Source organism: Mobula hypostoma, chromosome 11 (genome assembly GCF_963921235.1).
Source record: "Mobula hypostoma chromosome 11, sMobHyp1.1, whole genome shotgun sequence".
Classification (NCBI taxonomy): Eukaryota; Metazoa; Chordata; class Chondrichthyes; order Myliobatiformes; family Myliobatidae; genus Mobula; species Mobula hypostoma.
The window spans coordinates 88,907,035-88,914,841 of NC_086107.1; positions in this window are offsets into that span (position 1 = coordinate 88,907,035).

The window sequence follows — 7,807 nt, forward strand, 5'->3', positions numbered from 1 at the left end:
GAGGAGCAACGCCTTAAATTATGTCTGGGAAGCCTCCAACCTGATGGAATACACATCAATTTCTCGAACTGCCGGTAATGCCCCCCTTCCGCATTCCCATTTCCCTCTCTTACTTTATTTCCCTACCTGCCCATCACCTCCCTTTGGTGCTCCCCCACCCCCACTTCCCTTTCCTCCGTGGCCGCCTTTCCTCTCCTATCAGATTTCCCGCTTCTCCAGCCTTTTATCTCTTTCACCAATCAACTTTTAGGCTCTTTACTTCAGCCCTCCCCCTCACCCGATTTAACCAATCACCTTGTACTTCCTCCTCCCCTCCTCCCACTTTCTTACTCTGACTTCTCATCTTTTTTCCTCCAGCCCCGATGAAGGTCCCGGCCCGAAACGTCGACTGATCACTCTTTTCCATAGATGCTGCCTGGCTTGCTGAGCTCCTCCAGCATTTTGTGTGTGTTGCTTGAATTTCCAGCGTCTGCAGATGTTCTCTTGTTATAAATTCGGCTGAAGTTACATTGTTGTGTTTATATGTTGATTACTGAAGCTCCTGGACACTCAGATTGTTTGGGTCTGGTCAACGCAGCCCATTACAGCTGTTAACATATCAGAAATCTGTCCTGCGACCATCGCATAAGCACAAAGAAATTTGCTCAGCATTAGCATGTCACCAAAAATATTGACACACTTCTATAGGTGTGCAGAGTTGAGTATTCTAATAAGTTGCACCACGGCATGGTATGTAATCAGCAATGCCCAGGAATGCACCAAAAATCTGTAGGAATTGATTGATACAGCCCAGTCCATCACAGACAAATTCATATCATGTGCTGCCATAAGAAAGCAGCATCCATCTTCAAAGATCTCCCCTGAACTATTACCATCGGGCAGGAGGCAAAGATGCCTTAGGTCCCATGCCATTAGGTTCAGGAAATTGTATTACCCTACAACCATTAGGCTCCTGATACAAAAAAATAAAACTGTTTAAATCAATTTACCTCCTAGGGTTTTGGGGAAATTGGAAATCTATGCTTTTTACTTCTGGAAAAAGCTACTTTAGAGTCTATCCAATGTTTGTTTTGCAACTGGATAAAACACCTCAGGCATAAATGTCACTATCAAATATAGGAGCTATAGGCAAGTAGTCACACCGGGGCCTCGGGAGACAGATAAGTGGGTAACAGTCAGGAGAGGAGAGGTCAAGGGTCAGATACTCGTACCTGTCCCCCTTAACAGTAAGTACTCCTCTTTGAGTACTGTTGGGGTGGGGGGGGTGGGGATGGCCTACCTGGGAGAAGCAACAGTGGCCGCAGACACAGAGTCTGGCCCTGTGGCTCAGTAGGGTAGGGAGAGGAGAGAATGGCAGCAGTAACAGGGGACTCTATAATTAGGGGGTCAGACAGGCAATTCTGTGGATGCAGGAAAGAAGCACGGATGGTAGTTTGCCTTCTAGGTGCCAGGGTCCGGATGTTTCTGATCACATCCACAATATCTTGAAGTGGGAAGGAGAACAGCCAGAGGTTGTGGTACATATTGGTGCGAATGACATAGGTAGGAAAAGGGAGGAGGTCCTGAAAACAGACTACAGGGAGTTTGGAGAAGCAGAACCTCAAAGGTAGTAATTTCAGGATTACCGCCTGTGCCACGTGACAGTGAATATGGAAATAGAACAAGGTGGAGGATAAATGCGTGGCTGAGGGATTGGAGCAGGGGGCAGGGATTCAGATTTCTGGATCATTGGGACATCTTTTGGGGCAGGTGTCACCTGTACAAAAAGGGTGGGTTGCACTTGAATCCAAGGGGGACCAATATCCTGGAAGGGAGGTTTGCTAGGGCTATCGGGGAGAGTTCAACTGGAATTTCTGGGGGTGGGAACTGAACTGAAGAGACGGAGGAAGGGACAGTTGGCTCACAAATAGAGGAAGCTTGGTGACAGTGGAAGAGGGAGTATAGACAGGTGATAGAGAAGGGATGTGCTCAGAACAATGGTTTCAGATGTGTCTATTTTAATGCAAGGAGTATTATGAATAAAGCGGATAAGCTTAGAGCATGGATCAATACTTGGAGCTGTGATGTTGTGGCCATTACAGAGACGTGGATGATTCAAGGGCAGAAATGGTTACTTCAAGTGCCAGGCTTTAGATGTTTCAGAAAGGACGGGGAGGGAGGCAAAAGGGGTGGGGGCGTGGCACTGCTGATCAGAGATAGTGTCACGGCTGCAGAAAAGGAGGAAGTCATTGAGGGATTATCTGCTGAATCTCGTCGGCAGTTAGCAATGAAAAGATCCAGAGCAGGTTGAAGACCAGAGCAGGGAGTCCAGGAAGAGGAAAAGGGTTGGAGATGGGGGAAAGGGTGATCGTTGCGGGCTGAAGAATTCTTGCCAAGCAGGCAGTTAATGCCAATAAATGTGAGGGGCTACATTTTGGTAGCACTAATCAAAATAGGACATACATGGTAAATGGTAGGGGATTGAAGAATGCAGTAGAACAAAGGGATCTAGGAATAATGGTGCATAGTTCCTTGAAGGTGGAATCTCATGTGGATAGGGTGGTGAAGAAAGCTTTTGGTATGCTGGCCTTTATAAATCAGAGCATTGAGTATAGGAGTTGGGATGTAATGTTGAAATTGTACAAGGCATTGGTAAGGCCAAATTTGGAGTATTGTGTACAGTCCCTCTCTCCCCCTCTCTCTCCCCCCCTCTCTCCCCTGCAATCTCCCCTGCATCCTCCCACTCTCCCCCTCCCTCCCCCCGCACCCTCCCCCTCTCTCCCCCGTGCCCTGCCCAGCGCCCTCCCCCTCTCTCCCCTGCGCCCTCCCCCTCTCCCCCACTCTCCACCGCATCCTCTCCCCTCCTGCCCCTTGTCCTTCTCCCCTCCTCCTCCTCATCCTCGCCACTGCTTCCTCTCATCCTCCCCCTCATTCTCCTCCTCATCCCCCTCATCCTCCTGCCTTCTCCCCGTCATTCCTCCCTCTTCACTCCCATTCACCCCTTGTCATCCTCATCCACCTTCTTCTCCCCCTCCTCCTCTCCCCTCCTGCCCTCCATCCTCCCCCCATCTGCACCCTCATCCTCCCCATGTCTCCCCTTCTCCCCTCATCCTCTCCATGTCTCCCCTTCTCCCCTCATCCCACCCTTTTCACCCCTTCTTCTCCCCCTCATCTCTCCGCCTTTTCCACATTTCTAGGCCTCATCCTCTCCCCTCCTTCCCCTCATCCTACTTCCTCATCCCCTTCATTCACCTCCCCATCATCCTCCCCTTCTCCCCCTCATCAACCCCATCTCTCCCCCTAATCACCCCCCTCCTTCATCCTCCCCATCTCTATCTCTTCCTCCCCATCCTCTCCCTCTCCTGCACCTCCCTCCACCCCCTCTCTCCCCCACATCCTCCCCCTCCTCAGCCCTCCATACCCACATCCTCCCCCTGTTCCCTCTTATGCTCCCCCCATCCCCCTCCCTCCTCAGCATCCTCCCCTTCTCTCTCCCTCATCCTGTCACAAAGGGGGGTGCTGGGAGCAAGGGTGGACCCAAATGCAAGACACAAACACATCTTGTGAGGTTAACTTAAATTGAGTTTATTGCTCGTTACAAGGAGAGCAAAGCAGAAGCAGGAATAGCATACTGGACAAGGACTCAGGCCTTGGACTAGGCTGGAACTAAGGGTCTGGGCAAGGACTTGGAATCATGGATCTCCAGGGCCAGGACATGATACTTGAAGCCTCCGGGGCCGGGACTTGATACTCGGAGCCCCCGGGCCAGGAGCTCTTCTTATTCACGGGACAGATTTAGACACAGGACATAAAACACTGAGCCGGGAATCCTCCTTAGATACAGGACAGAGTCGGGACTCTTCTTGACACAGGGTCAGGACCCTTCCAGGGTACAGGGCCGAGACCCCTTTTAGACACACAATATGGATACGGAGACCAGACAACGATGGACAGAACTATAACTGGGCTCAAGTACGCTCCAAGCCACAGCGAGCTCTTGACTCACCCCAGCGGGTTAACTTTGACTGACCCGTACTGACAAGGGAAGGCGGCTTGCTGGCACTCGCTTCGGGAGGAGACTCAGCTTGCTCCGGCCAGATGATATTGGCTCGCAGTACCTTCAGAGACTTTGTTAACGCTCTCGCACCGAATGGCTGAAAGCCGGAGACTTATAAACTGCCGGTTCAGCCGAGAGTAAATTGCCTCTAATCACCAAGGCCGAGGGACACGGGAAAACAGGGAACCGAAGGGAAACAGGGCGTCAACAGTCCGGATCGTAACACAAAGAAAGTAAATTTAAAGGGAACCTGATCCGGACCATGACACATCCTCCCCATCTCTCCACCTCATCCTCCTCATCTCTCTCCCTTATCCTCTCCCCTCCTCCTCATCTCTCTCCCTCCTCCTCCCCTCCCCTCATCCTCCTCCTTCCTCCCCCTTATCCTCCTTCCTCTCCCCCTCAACAATGAAGAAAGCAATGTGAGATGGCTTTCAAAAAGGTAAAAGAAATGGTGACATGAGACACTGTACTGTCACATTATGATCCACATCGTCCAGAGAAGTTTTCCTGTGATGCCTCGTCTTGTGGTATAGGTGCTGTCATGTCACATATTATGAGCGATAAAGTGACCTATACATGATTCTCACTTACCACTGCAGAGAATACATATTGGATTGGAATGACAGGCAGTAGGGAAGATGGGTAGCGTGAATCTGTCTTCTGATCCTGTGTCACCTCTTTCTAAAGATTTAATTTCATTTTTTAAAGATGCAGAATCCTTGTGGCTGGAGTTAAGAAAGTGCAAGTGTAGAAAGAACCTGATGAGATTTGTATACAGGCCTCAGAACAGTAGCCAGGAACAATGGGAGATAGAACAGGGACGCCTAAAGGGCAATGTTGTGATAGTCTTGCGGGGTGGGGGGGGGGGCTGTGTTTCAATATGCAGGTAGATTGAGAATATCAGGCTGGTCCTGGATCACAAGCAAGGGAAATTGTAGAATGTCTATGAGATGGCTTTCTACAGCAGGTCATGATTGCTGCCATTTCCCAGTAGAGGATCAGCCATTGGATTGGGTGCCATGTAGTGAACTGGATTTAATCAGGAAGCAAAAAAATGGAGGAGCGAACAGAGGCGATACTGATTGAAAGGAAGGGCCGTGCAGGTACATTTCAAAGCCAAGGTGTAACTTGTTCAAGGCAAAGTTGCAGATGGAGTTTGGTATCCGTGTTGTAGTTGGAGTGAACAATTTTGCGAGGAGTCTATGTGGAAGTGTTTCAATGCCGGTTCACCTAACCCAGGTGTGAATTTGGATTGATCAAAGTGCGGAGCCAATTTGGTGAGATTGTGAGCAGCTTTGGCCTGTGCAGCTCAAGTTTGTCGCTGCACCAGTTTCTGGGTCCTAGAGTGAGGTACTACCCAGTGCTCGGAGATTTAAACGACGGTCTAGCTAAACTGGGAGGTCCGAGGGTCAGGACCAGAGACGAGGGTTGGGATGATTTTGCTCACTCTCCTGTGATGTTCATACTTTTCTCTGCAGCACCGAGGCTGTGAACTGCCCATCTGAGAGTTTTCCAGCATTTTTGCCCGGCTAATATGATGAACTAAGATTGAGGCCTGGGCCTCCTCTTGCTGCTCTGGGGAGCGGATCTAAGGACTCAGTCTAGTCGGGATGCCGTTGTTTGCTCTGATTGTTTGCATGGTGTGTGTGCGTGTTTTATTTTCTCTTTCTCAGCGCAGTGGTTATGGTCTTTATTTTAAATTATGTTCTTCAGTTTTCTTGCTCTGTGGCTGCTGCCTGTAAGCAATCAAGTCTCAAGGTGTATAATTTATACATTCTTTGATAATAAATGCTTTTTCACTCTTTGAAATGGATGCTGGCCTGGATCAGAACCAATAAGAAAATGTAGGTCAGTCAGATAATCCATAGACAATGACACAGAAATGCAACATCTGATAAGCATTTGATATAAAAGCAGAAGGTTTCAAAGGCAAAATAGCAATAACTTCGAAGATTAATCATCTCAGAACAAGGGCGAGAGACCCTACGTGAAACACATGGAGAGTGGATCAGGACTACAAGGAACACCTGGCCAGCGTAGACCCTTTCTACTGTTTGGCTATTCAGGAGAGTCAGGGAAACCAAGTGTGTGTGCACACAGGTACTTGTTTGTTTGTTAGTTTTCATGTGCTTGTTAGTTTAGACAATGAAGGTAGTTGTTGGTGATCACAGATTCTCTCTGTGCCTCTCTGATCATTATTACATCATTATCTTTGTAGCAGTGCAGATAGATGCAGGCCAAAGATGAAGAGGTATTCTAAAGGGAGGATGACACCTCCTAGGCTGACAAGGGTAGTCAAAGACAGAATAAATGAGATGGCATGTATTATGATAAAAATTAATGTGATTCTAGAGGAAAGGGAAGCTTTTAAAGACCAACAGATGGGAACTGCAGAAGTGATAAAGAGTGAAAAGATAAAATATGAAGATAAACTAGCCAATAATGTAAGAGGACATCATTTTTTTTTCAAATATATAAAGAGTTAAAGAAAGCTGAGAGTGGATATCAGACCTTTGGAAAACGACACTGAGCATGTAGTAATGGGGTCAAAGAAATGATGGACAAACATATGAATTACTTTGTGTCAGTCTTCACTGTGTCAGAAATTAGAGAGTGTCAGGGGGCAGACAATAGTGTAGTTGTTATTACTAAGGAGAAGTCGGTCAGGAAGCTGAAAGGTTTGAAGTTGCATCAGTCACCTTGACCCAATGGACAACACCCCAGTGTTCTGAAAGAGGCAGCTGAAGAGATTGTGGAGATATTTGTAATGATCTGATGACTAGTGGTGTTCTGCAGGGGTTAATGTTGCGATTGCTTCTTTTCAGGTTATATGTCAATGATCTGAATGTTGGAATTGCTGGTTTTGTGGCCAAGTTGGCAGATAATACAAGGATTGGTGGAGGGCCATTTGAAATGAGGAAGCAGGGAGTTTGCAGAAAGACTTAGAAGAGAGAAATGGGAAGTATTGGTAGATGGAATATAGTGTTCGGAAGTGTATGGTCATGCATTTTGGTTTGTTTCATGGTTATCCAGAGAATAAGAGTCTCAGAGTTTCATATTGCATACATATTTTGATAATAAATGAACATTTGAACTAATAATCTCTAATTTTACCTACAGAGGTACAGTCATCACATTATTCTACTCCCAGAATGTCCTAAATGCAATAGAGAACAACTTCCTGCTTCACACCAGACCTTTATTGAAGTTTCACAGATTTATCAGCAAATAAAAACTGCTAGTATTTCAATCCACACTTCCATGTGGTGGGATGAGGATCCAATATCTAAATTCATCCACACATATATATCCTGTCTCTTATAATTGTAGTTACATTGATTCGGCTAATTGGAAAGATTACTGATTTATACATAGAATTATATTGTCTTTAAATGTAGCATCTATGTTACTTAACAAATCTATTAGCTAAAACTATTCACTCAACTCATATAAAGCAATAACCTGCTGGAGGATCTCAGTGGATCAAGCAGCATGTGTTTTAGGAAAGGAAATGTTGACATTTTTGGTCGGGTCTCTGCCCTGAGAACACCTCTATCAGTCCTAATACATGATCTTGACCCAGCGTCACCTATTCTTCTCCCCCATCCCTGCCAAGAGATACTGCTCGACCCAGTGAAGATTCCTCCATCTTTCTGTTTGTCGTTCCAGATTCCAGCACCTGCAGTCTCACGTATCTCTGCTGAATGTTCATCTGGTCCTGCATTTCAGCTTCCAATTGTTCATTGCTGGCGGTCAGATTTATTGCCT